The 10,702-nt window shown below is 55.9% G+C and overlaps 1 protein-coding gene and 1 long non-coding RNA gene across 10 annotated transcripts in view; one reads left to right on the top strand and one right to left on the bottom strand.

Moving 5' to 3' along the window:
- Window positions 1-6,408: 6,408 nt before the first annotated feature.
- On the bottom strand, window positions 6,409-9,257 carry LOC112817255 (uncharacterized). Of its 5 annotated transcripts, none has more exons than XR_012374985.1 (5): window positions 9,032-9,257; window positions 8,223-8,308; window positions 7,595-7,771; window positions 6,894-7,030; window positions 6,409-6,542 (listed from the first exon to the last, which is right to left on the bottom strand). It is a non-coding gene; the product is annotated as an uncharacterized lncRNA (long non-coding RNA). The 5 variants fall into 5 exon arrangements; XR_012374986.1 differs by having other exon boundaries at window positions 8,223-8,294; window positions 9,032-9,256; XR_012374984.1 differs by lacking the exon at window positions 8,223-8,308 and having other exon boundaries at window positions 7,595-7,894; window positions 9,032-9,253.
- A 2-nt stretch (window positions 9,258-9,259) lies between these two features.
- FBXO39 (F-box protein 39) overlaps window positions 9,260-10,702 on the top strand; it is a 7,134-nt gene continuing 5,691 nt past the window's right edge. For 3 of the 5 annotated variants that reach the window (XM_073881536.1, XM_073881540.1, XM_025864257.2), the window contains exon 1: window positions 9,260-9,365. The gene's annotated coding sequence lies outside the window, so the exon portion shown is untranslated. Of the gene's footprint in view, window positions 9,366-9,614; window positions 9,665-10,702 lie in introns of all 5 variants that reach the window. The other 2 variants (XM_073881537.1, XM_073881539.1) reach the window with 2 other exon arrangements.

Below are 10,702 nucleotides of genomic sequence, written 5' to 3'. Positions count from 1 at the left end.
GTGGGGCTAGAGTCTGCTTGATGAACGATAGATAAAAAATAAAGCAAATATATAGAATAATGAGGAGGAAAGCCTGGACAGACGTAAAAGAGGAAATATCGCAGAATGAAGTAGAAATGTTCTGTGGGGTGGCCTGGAAAGACCTCACTGCGTGAAGTGAAGGAGCTGCCCATGCAAATTCCAGGGGTGGGAGGCTTCCAGGCGGAGTGAATGGCCTCCTGTCATGGGAGCGTGAGTAAATAGTTCACCGAACAGTAAGGAGGTCAGTGCGGCTGGAGCGGTGTGAGGGATTGGGGCAGCGGCAGGCTGTGAACAAGAAACACAGCTCTTTGGCGAGGACACGAAGAGCAAGGGACCCTCGTGCACTGTTGGTGAGGATGCAGACTGGTGTAGCCGCTGCAGACAACAGTATGGAGGGTTCTCAAAAAATTAAAAATAGAACTGCCTTATGAACCAGCAATCCCACTACTGCATTATCTACATCAGCCAAGATATGGAGGTGACCCAAGTGTCCCTGGGTAGATGAACAGGTAAAGAAGATGAGGTGGTGTATATACCCAAGGGGACATTACTCAGCCATAAAAAGGAATGGGACCCTGCCATTTGCAACAACCTGGATGCATCTTGAGGGTATGATGCTAAGTGAAGTAAGTCAATCAGGGAAAGACAAACACCGTAGGATTTCACTCATATGTGGAATCAAATAAACAAACAAAGAGCAGAATCAGACTTGTAGATACAGCGAACAAGCTGGTGGTTGCCAGAGGGGAGGAGGGGAGGGGGAGGCCCAGACTTGCCGTCACAGGATGGAAGGCGCAGCGTAGGGTTACAGTCCCGGGTATCGCGATGGCGTCATGCGGTGGCAGGTGGCAGCCACGCGGGGGGTGGGGGGGCGAGGTACAACCCAGACGCGTCGAATCCCTGCGTTGTACACCTGACGCGAACTGTGTGTCAACTATACTTCGATAAAAATGAGCAAAAAACACTAATAAATAAATGAAATTATTAATTTAAAAAAGGAACAAGACAGTGGCTGTGGAGACCTCAGGACAGAAGCAAGGGCATCCCCACTTCCAATACGGCCAAGTGACGACGGGACGGTCGTTCTTAAATGTATTACCTACAGATTCTGGGAAAAAGAAAAAATAATACCTTTTTTTTGAAAACCACCTGAAGGCACTGCAGGGAAAGCAACAATAGTACCACCCACATTCAGGCGAAGCCCGACATCGGTTAGCACCCGGGAGAAGGGAACCAGGGGGATTTCCATTCTCAAAGCGTTCAGGACGGGCGGGCCGCCTGAAGCCGGGAGGAATTCCAGGTTTTCTGGCCCAGGGGGCCAGAGAATAACCACTCCAGCTGGAAAGTGACGGGGGAATCTGCGAGAGGAGGGTGTGAGAGAGAAGGAGCCTTAAGTTCTGCAAATAAACTCTGCCCCAAATCCCCGGATGACCCTGAACTGCAGACAGGAGGCGCATTTAAACAGCCACACATGAAAATCTGCACTGGGATTTGAGATTCGAAGTCTGCATTTGCATCCAGTCAGTTAATTACCTGACAACAACAACAACAACAAAGTGGTGCTTTTCAGACAATATCACAGAATCCAGAATCTCTAAACACAATTGTCACAGTGTCCAAGATTCGATCCCAAGTTGCTCCTCAACAAAGAAGCCGGCAGGTGGGACCCACTCTCAAAAGAAAGCATATCTGTAGAGTCCAACCCCAAGAAGACCCAAAGGTAATCAGTAGAGGTTTTGAAAACAGTTATTGTAGACATGCTTAATGGCAACGTAAAGGAAAAAATGTCTGTAAAGGATAAGCAGATAGGGAATCTCAGAAGATAAATAAAAACTATTTAAAAAAATAAGTGAAAATTCTAAAAATTGAGAAATACAATCTCTGAAATTAAAAATTAACAGCAGACAGGAGGTGCCGAGGGAAGACATTGAACTCGAAGCTAGAGCAATAGAAATCATCCCATCTGAGGGGCGCCTGGGCGGCTCAGTCAGTTCAGCATCTGACTCTTGATTTCAGCTCAGTTCATGATCTCAGGGTTGTGGGATCGAGCCCCGCATTGGGGTCCACGCTTATCCGGGACTCTGCTGGAGATTCTCTCTCTCCCTTCCCACTCGCTCTCTTTCTCTCTCTCTTTCTCTCTCAAATAAATAAATAAATCCTTCAAAGAAGAATTGAGTCAAAGTGAAGGCACTTTCAGATAAAAGAAAACTGAAGGAATTCATCGCCACAAGACCTGCACTACAAAATAAATAAAATGCTTTAGGTTGAAAGGAATGGCCAACGACTCTTCTTTTTCCTCTTGATGCCTTTAGAATTCGTATGGCCATCAAAAGCAAAATTTACGACGTTGTCGGGTGGAGCTATGGATTGGACTGTTTCCTCCCGAATTCATCGGTTGAAGCCCTAGCCCGTGCTGAGACAGTATTCGGAGAAGGGACTCTTAGGAGATAATGAGGTCATACGGGTAGGGTCTTAATCCAATAGGTTTGTGGCCTTATAAGAAGAGGAAGAGAGAGCTCTCTCCCACACGCACACACCCAGAAAAGGACACCTGAGCCCCCAGCAGGAGGCGGGAAGAGCGCCCTCACCCCGACGCCATTGAGCTGGCACGTCCACCCTCCCCAGCCCTGAGAAACAAATTTCCGTCCCGCCCATTTTGGTAGTTCGCCAGGGCGGCGCACGTACACGGGGACAGGTAGGGTTTGATGCCCTGACGAGTCGGGGACGCAGGACGGGAGGTCAGGGACAGCAAACAGTCCTACAGGGCTGCTCGGCCCTGCCCTTTACGTGAGGTGATACAATGTCAGCCCTAATTAGTCCAAGGAAAATCAAAAATGTGTATTATAACTGTGTTAGTTTCCTGTGGGTGCTGTAACGAGTCACCGGAGAATTCATCGTTGAAAACAACATAACATTGGTTCTCTTCGGTTCTGGAAGTCAGAAGTGTGAGCGGGGCTGCACCCCCGGGGGCTCTGGGGGCCCATGTCCCTGCCTCATCCTGTCGCCAGGGCTGCTCCCAGCTCCAGCAGCGGCGCCTCCCGAATCTCCCTCCTTGGTCACCGCGTGTGACCAAGGACACACCTGTCTCATCAAATCTCTTAAGAACACCTGTGATTATCCGTAGCCGCCCCCCCCCCAGGACCCAGGACCATCTCCCATCCCCACGCCCTTAACTATCACATCTGCAAAGTTCTCACAACTGTGTGAGCCTCCGTCTCCTCCGCCGGCACAGACTACCTGCCACGGGGCGGTGTTTTCCAGCCGGTGTGGATCTGCCCGAGTGCCCTGCCCTATTCCCCTCCCATACACCCCACCTCCCCCCAGCGTGCCCGCGGGCACGCACGCACGCACACACCTGAGCGGGTCAGTCCGACCTGACCGCCCCCGCTGACCCGGGTCACGCCCCTCTCACCTCCGCGGTGAAATCATATCTCGGTATTTACAAAATTCAAGCGCATTCCTTTCCTTCAGGCTTCACTTCTGTAGCCTGTGGGCTCTCTGAGAGCAGAGACTTGATTTTATTTGAGAGTATCGTCCCTGAACCAGGTGCTTATAGGCCATTTGCCTATAATAAATTAATAAATAAAATAAAGTGGAAAATACAGTGGCCTGTCCTCTGTCTACTGTATCTTGAAAAGCAAACTGGGATCGGGGAATAATTCACCCCCGACTGGGCCCTCTGCTCTGTAACATCATATCCCGCCAACTCGGCCTGGTGCCCACCTTATCTTTTTCCCGACATTTGGCGCGGGCACAGTAAGTGCACCCTATTTCAGATAGTTAAGAGATGCTCAGAGCATGAATTTTTTCTCTTTCACCCCCAGACAAGTGACAAGTGACAAAGATTTGATGTGCGTGGTCATTTGTCCTCTGTCCCCTGACCCAGCCTTTGGCAGCTGCTAGGGTGGCCATTCTATGATTGAGACCAAGGGCCCCCGAGCACTGACCCTGAGACGCCCCCTCCGGGGCTCCGGGAAAATGTCCGTGTGGAGACAAGGAGGGGAGCTGTGATTGCTGATCCGGCCAGGGAGGCAGGCGAGCAGGTGCTTAAAGAGTGTACGAAAACGGACCTCAGACAGAAGGACGGGAGGGGGAGGCTCGGGGGCCACGGTCAGACGGGACGCCTGGAGCCGCTGCCTCTCACCCGGGAGCTTAATGACACACTTCCCCTCCTTCGCACGCCAGCCAAGCAGGAGCCAGCAGGGCATCCCCTGACTTTGCCGCCCAGCCGGGCCTGGAGACTGCCCCAAACACAAACACAGATATTCCGGGCCTTGAAGTTCCCCCAGAGACTACTCATCTGATGCAATTGCATGTGGTCTGATCGACAAACTCCCACCCAAACGCACGGCCCTTGGAGAGACAGCAATCTCAATGATCATGTCTCCCGGAACTCAGGTCCACCCTGACCACAGGATCCTTCCCAAGGCACCACCGAGAAGTGTGCACAACGGCACCATGTAATTTCTGTCTGGGAAGTGAAATACCTTTGCCATGAGTTCATCGTCCTGAGCAAAGCGATCCCTTGAGGGAACGACGCCCAGCTAAGTTGGTTCTTGAAGCCGACCGCTGAAACCCTCTCCCAGGGGTGTCTCCTCCCGTCTCCCGTGACCTTGGACACCTTTCACACACGGTCTCTCATTTTCAAAACCATGCATCCATGTTGTGTTGTCTTTCCTGTTTGCAGACCAGCCCAGAGTTGGCGCTCGGCCCTTTCCCTCCTCCCGGTGAAAGGTAAGGCTCCGAGGACTGGCTCCCGTGACAGCCCAGAACCCCTCCGGCGGGACAGCGGCCACGGGTAGCCACAGTGGCCTGGAGAGGAGTTCTGAGCTCACACGGGGCATTTCTCGTCGGGGGTTTTATGGGATGGGGCTGGGGAGGGTTGGGGACCAGCCAAGGGCGGCTGGCTGAACGATGCGATCATGCCCACAGCTCTGTCTCCTGTCGTGGTGGGAATGGGGACAGGCTCCGGGGCCCCCGAACGCGCCCGCTTCCCACACTGTAAAAACAGCGACGGCTCGGGAGCCGGCGCAGTGGCCAAAAAGAAACTTGGCTTTGTCCATAATATTCCAACTTTTTTTAAAATGAAAGCGTTTGTGCTTTAGTGATAGAATTATCAGTTTTGTTTAAAATCAAAGGCCATGCTGCCGGGTTCTGGGAGGGGCTCCTAACTTTTGCTCTAGTTACCTCGGACGCGGACCCTGCAGGTCGGTTCAGGACGGCCAACGCCTGACCAGCCGCCACCACCAGGCGGCTCCAGGGCCTCCTGGGCACCGCACGCGGGTCCCTCTGGCGGAAGGGACTGGTCGGCAGCCCAACAGAAGAGGCGGTGAGTCTCCGGTCACTTACTCGGGCAGACAAGCAGCTAACCACACGCAGGGACAAGGGACGTTGGTCCTCTACTAGCCCTAACATAGGAGTCGTTCCAGAAGGGACGGGATGGGGTGGGGTTGGGACAGTCGGCAAAGAGGGAACATCCTGGAAGAAAATGGGGATGTAGACGAGCAAGCTCGTGGTCATTTCCAGGTCAGCCCTCCCCCACTGGCCCTTGCCCTCCAGAGGCCTCCCCACGCCCCCCCTTTTCCTTCCTGGCCGTCCGTCTGTCCCGGGGGTCCTGGCAGGAGACCTGAGACCGTGGGAAAGCTCAGCTTCTTCATCACTGCCGGTCTTCACAGTGGCCTGGAGACAGACAGGAGCGAGCAGCCCCGACCGAAGTGGAAAGAACCAGGAGGCCAACGCGGGTCTGTCCTGGCCCGGAGCCCCTGCCCCGTGTCCAATAAGGCGGGTCGTGGCTTGCTGAGGCACCTAGGTCCCGGAGTCCCATCAACCTCGTTTGAACACCAGCTCTGACAGTCACGGTGCAACCTCGGGCAAACTGCACAAGCTCTCTGTGCCTCTCTCTGTGCCTCGGTTTCTGTAGCTGCAAAATGGGGCTTTAACCCGTACAGCCGAGCAGCTGGGAAAGGCGCTGTGCACGCCGGGGCCGTGGGAGACATGTCGGTGTTCGTGGCTGGTTCGGGGCCCGAACTGAAGAGTCTGGCAGGAGGCTGGAGTCCCATCCACCCTCCTCAGAGCGGCCGCTCCCGGCCCCTCTGCAGACTTCCAGGACCCTCCAGCTCGCTCTCTCATGGTAGGTAACGCCACCGAGGCCCAGCGATCAGAAGAGTCTTGGTCCTGATCCTGAGCTGTTGTTGGCATGCCCCCCAGCAGACCAGGGTTTATAGCCTTTTCCCTCAATATTCTACCTTTTTATACCTTAAATTATTTTCTAGTTATCATAAGAATTGGCACGAGAGGTACTTAACCATTGTGTGTCAGTGACAACATGGAGTTCTTTATAAATGGTTCATCTTCGTTAGGAACAACAGGCGGCTATTTTATTCCTGTTTCACAGATGAGGAAACTAGGCAGCGTGGACCGGGAGCCCCCCGGGGGACACAACGAGAGAGTGGCCGAATCCAGCGTGAAATCCACGTGGACATAGTTCCAAAGCTTATGCCCGTCAGCTCCACACTGGATGTCTCATTCAAAAAACAAAAAAAACAAACGTTCATTATTTTTGTTTTTCAAAATATAAAAAAGTCCTAGATTTTGTTGCAGTCAGCTGATAGAACACCATACAAAGAAATAGAAGCTAATCCTCCCCCACCGCCGCCCGCGGGCCCTGACACACCGACACCAGCAACCTGGTAGGCGTCCTCTTACAACCCAGCCCTTGCTGACACAACCCTGAACAAGTTTACATGGGGCGCAAATTGTTTCTTATTCCCCACACAGTATCTTACTGTGCGCATTACTCTGCCATCCGCCCTTTCACTTGATATGTGATGCACATTCCTTACAAAAGAGTAGACCTAAATCGTTTTTTCTACCTTCTGTAAGGTGTCTCCAAAGGCACACGAACACATCATTTCACAAAGATGGACGAACTTCATTCTTGGTGGGGGGATTGGTGCCATGCACCCTTGCCATCCACAATTTGTCACTTCTTTCCATACTTTTGTCCACCCTTATATAATGAGGTTGTCAGATTTAGCAAATAAGAAATGCATTACTTGGGACAAAAACAGTTAACAAAATAATTGCATGGGATATACTTATACTAAAAAAAAAAATCTTTCTCTGAAGGTGAAATTTAACCAGGCATGCCCTATTTCACCTGACAGCCCTGTTATATAAACACAAACATACACATTGGGAGTCTGATGATACACATTTCTTGGTACCTTAATGTTCTGATCCAAAATACCCAGGGACATGTCTCCAAGCCAAATGATGTGGCTCTTTAACAGGGCATATGGCATGGGTGTCCTCTAATCTGCCCCCCTCCCCATGAAGACAGGCCTCTAACACCATCCCAAGCCCCCAGAAGGCCCCCCCATGCCTCATCGATGCCACCTCTGGCTTGTGCTCTGGGAACTGGGGACAGCGATATGCAGAGACCGCCCAGGAACTGTCTCCTCCACTCTCAACACACCAAACTTTTCTGTACCCACTTCTTTAGGAGAGATGCTGGTGGCTAGCGTCCCCGAAAGGAAAGCATGTGGGAAACTTCAGCTAACGTGGAACCGACCGTTACTACCGATAGAAAAGACGTCTCTTTACACGGGTCTTCCTGCAGACTCTCTGTGGCGGTCTTTACTCGTGAGAAGAGATGGGATTTCTTCTTTAGGTTTCTTCCTTTTAGAAGAAAAGGTTGGGTTTTAACTGTTTTCCTTCTTTTGAACAGAGATGTAGGTATGCCAGAAAGCTACAGACAAACCAGGAGAAGAAAGGGCTCCAGCTCTTCGGCCGGAGAATCCCAGGCGTCGGGCATCTGGATCAAACATCTGGGCCCCACAGTCCGGACACCCTGGGAGACCCAGGCTTGTCCCTGGGGAATAAAAATGCCCGCCCTGAAGGCTGTCCACCTTTCTTTAGATTCCTCACTGGTCTTTCCCAGTTAGAGATGGCGGCTGGTGGGACAGACGCGAGGCAGTGTCCAGGGAAAGGGGCAGAAACAGAGAGGGGGACAGAGGGAGGCTGTGCAGCACCGCAGGCCCACAGGGAGCCCTGGAGCTGTTGGGGAGAGGCCCGCCCCCCAGAAGCAGCCTCCCCACAGGACAACTGTGCACCCCCTTTCTGCCTGGCCTTTGGGGAGCCCCATTAGGGCTGCCGGGGAGGGGGAGCCAAGGAGAGTGGGTGTGTTAGATGCACCCCACCCTCTGGACGCAGGGAAGGTGGGGCAGTTCTCAAGCCCTGTCCTCAGGTAGGTCAGGTCGGCCGAGGCTTTCCTGTGGGACCGCATCTGAGTTGGGGAAAGTGGAAGCTGGGGCAGAGCAAAGCGTCCTTTCCCACAGGCCCGGGGCTGCGCCAGGACCGAGCGGGCCTGAGCCTGTGCCCCAAACTCCTCACAACCTCTTCCCTGAGAGGAGAGGGAAGGGCGGGGGCAAGGTGGTCCCCAGCCCCACCGGAGCGAGTGGACCCCTGGCCCCAGCCCAGGCCCCTACCCCTGCCCCACCCCCCACTCTCTGACCTCAGACCCTCGGCCCTCTGGGATCCTGGACCCAGATCCCCGCTCCAGCCCCCCAGACCCCCAGCCGCAGCCTTGGCCCCCGCCCCCTTCACCATCTCCTGGCTCCCTGGACCCCAGACCCCAGTCGCCTCCCCTGCCCCACGGACTCCAGGCCCCTGGCCCCCCATCATACACTACCCCCTGCTCCCCCCGGTGCTCAAACCTATCTCCCCGGTTCCCGGAATTGCAACCCTGCCCCCCCCCCCCCCCCCCCCGGCCCCCTCCCCCCCGCCCCCCCCCCCCCCCCCCCCCCCCCCGCCCCGTCATCTGTACCCTCACTCCCTCTGGTGCCCGAACCTACCCCTCCCCATCCCCAGCGACCCCCCCCACGGACCCCCGGATCCTAGACACCCGGACCCGGGACTCCAGTCACCCCTCACCCCAACCACCCAGCGCCCTGCCATGCCCCAACCTCCCCTCCCATCTCGAGACACCCGGAACCAGGTCCCCCAACACCTCGGCTCCTCCGCCCTCCGCCCCGGCCCGCAAGCCTTCCGGGACACTCCGCGCCGGGCCGGTCCTGCCCTCTCCATGCACGGTCGCCGGCTCTGACGACCCCAGGTTTGGGCCCCGGCGCCCTGCGCCCCGAGGGGGCGGTGGTAGGAGCGGAGGCCCGCGGACGGCAGCGCGTCACAAAGGCGGCCGCCCTTGGCGCTCATCCCCCGCGAGGGCGCGCGTCCCGGCGGGCGCAGAGTCGGCGACCGAGCGCGGGCGGCGCGGGCGGAGCAGGCGGGCGGCTCGCGGTCCCCGCAGCCCAAACGGGGCGCAGCGAGCGGGGTGCGGCGAGCGGGTAACCGGCCCCTCCGCTATTCCTGGAAGCAAGCGTCCCCGGGCACCTCTGGGCCGAGGGTGGTGGGACTTCCTTAGCTTTCTTTCCCGGGTTGGCAGCTCTGGGGCAGGTGGACAGCCCTCGGCCTGAGAGTCCTTGGGGTGGGTTCGAATCCCACTTCTGCACTCAGTAGGGCGTTTGGGGGGAGCCTTCCTCAGCTTCCTCTGTTTCCCCATTTGTAAACCGGGCGTGCCCACCCCTCCCATACAGGCATCCTGCAGAATGCCTTGGCATCAACTTACTGCTGGCAGCGAACCCTGGTACAGATTCTGCTATGTGCCAGGCGCTGTTCTGGCACCTTCCACGTATGGGGCTCATTTAACCATCCCAACACTGAGAGGGGCAGCATTTTCGTCCCTGGTTTGCAGATGTGGGGTGTGAGGCACAAGGAAAATTAACTTGCCTAAGGTCATCCATAGTGGCCGACAGAACCAGGGTCCAACCTGCTAAGCTCCCGGGCCTCTGGCTGGCCTGGAGGGTTAGGTGGGGAGGGGGACATCGCCAGTAAGGACCTGGACTTGTGGACCGCTTGCCACTGCTTTCCCAGCCTACCAAATACGTTCTTCAGACACCACCCTGTGGCTTAGCGTGTCCAGTGATTCCTCTGAGCAGTGACTGCCGGGCAAAGGCTTCTGCTGAGCTTGGGAACTGGTTTGGCTCTTCTTGAGCACCTTGCCCCGAGCGAAGCGCCGAGGGGCCCCTAGCTGCCGGCAGCTTCTATGGATGAAGCAACACCCTACCCCTTCCTTCCGTGTGAAAGGGCCGCTCCAAAGAAGAGTGTCTCAAGGGTGACACAGGCTGGGACGAAGATTACCCTGAGGGACAGATGCAGGCGTGAGGGGAAGGCGAAGGCGGCAGGGCGGGCAGTGGCTCTGGGACCCCTGTGGACGCCGTGACCTGGACGGGGGCAGGCCACCGCCACAGTCCCCTGGGACGTCTGTCTGGATCTGGAGATGGGAGAGGCTGCTGCAGGCCTGGAGGGAAAGTGTGGGATGCGGACGGCAAGGCACCAGCGAAGACCCCGAAGAACCCCCCCACACACAGGAGCTGGGGGGCGCTCGTGGCCGCTGTGGCGGTGGTGGGAGCTGGGGGCGTCTGGGAATCCGTGACAGGGAGAGCAGCCAGGAGAGAGGCGGGCATGGAGGGCAACATGACGATGCTCACCAGCATCAAGCACACATCTGGCAAAGCACAGGCACAGACCCACATCGACACCTCAGAACAGGTCGGTGCGTGCGACAAGGACAGCGGGTGGACGGGGCCAGCAGTGCGGACAGCAGTGAGGACAGCAGTGCGGA

This window comes from Callorhinus ursinus, unplaced genomic scaffold, assembly GCF_003265705.2.
Source record: "Callorhinus ursinus isolate GAN/ISIS: 27379988/994484 unplaced genomic scaffold, GSC_fseal_2.0 scaffold43, whole genome shotgun sequence".
NCBI lineage: Eukaryota > Metazoa > Chordata > Mammalia > Carnivora > Otariidae > Callorhinus > Callorhinus ursinus.
This window is presented reverse-complemented; position numbering and strand designations above follow the sequence as displayed.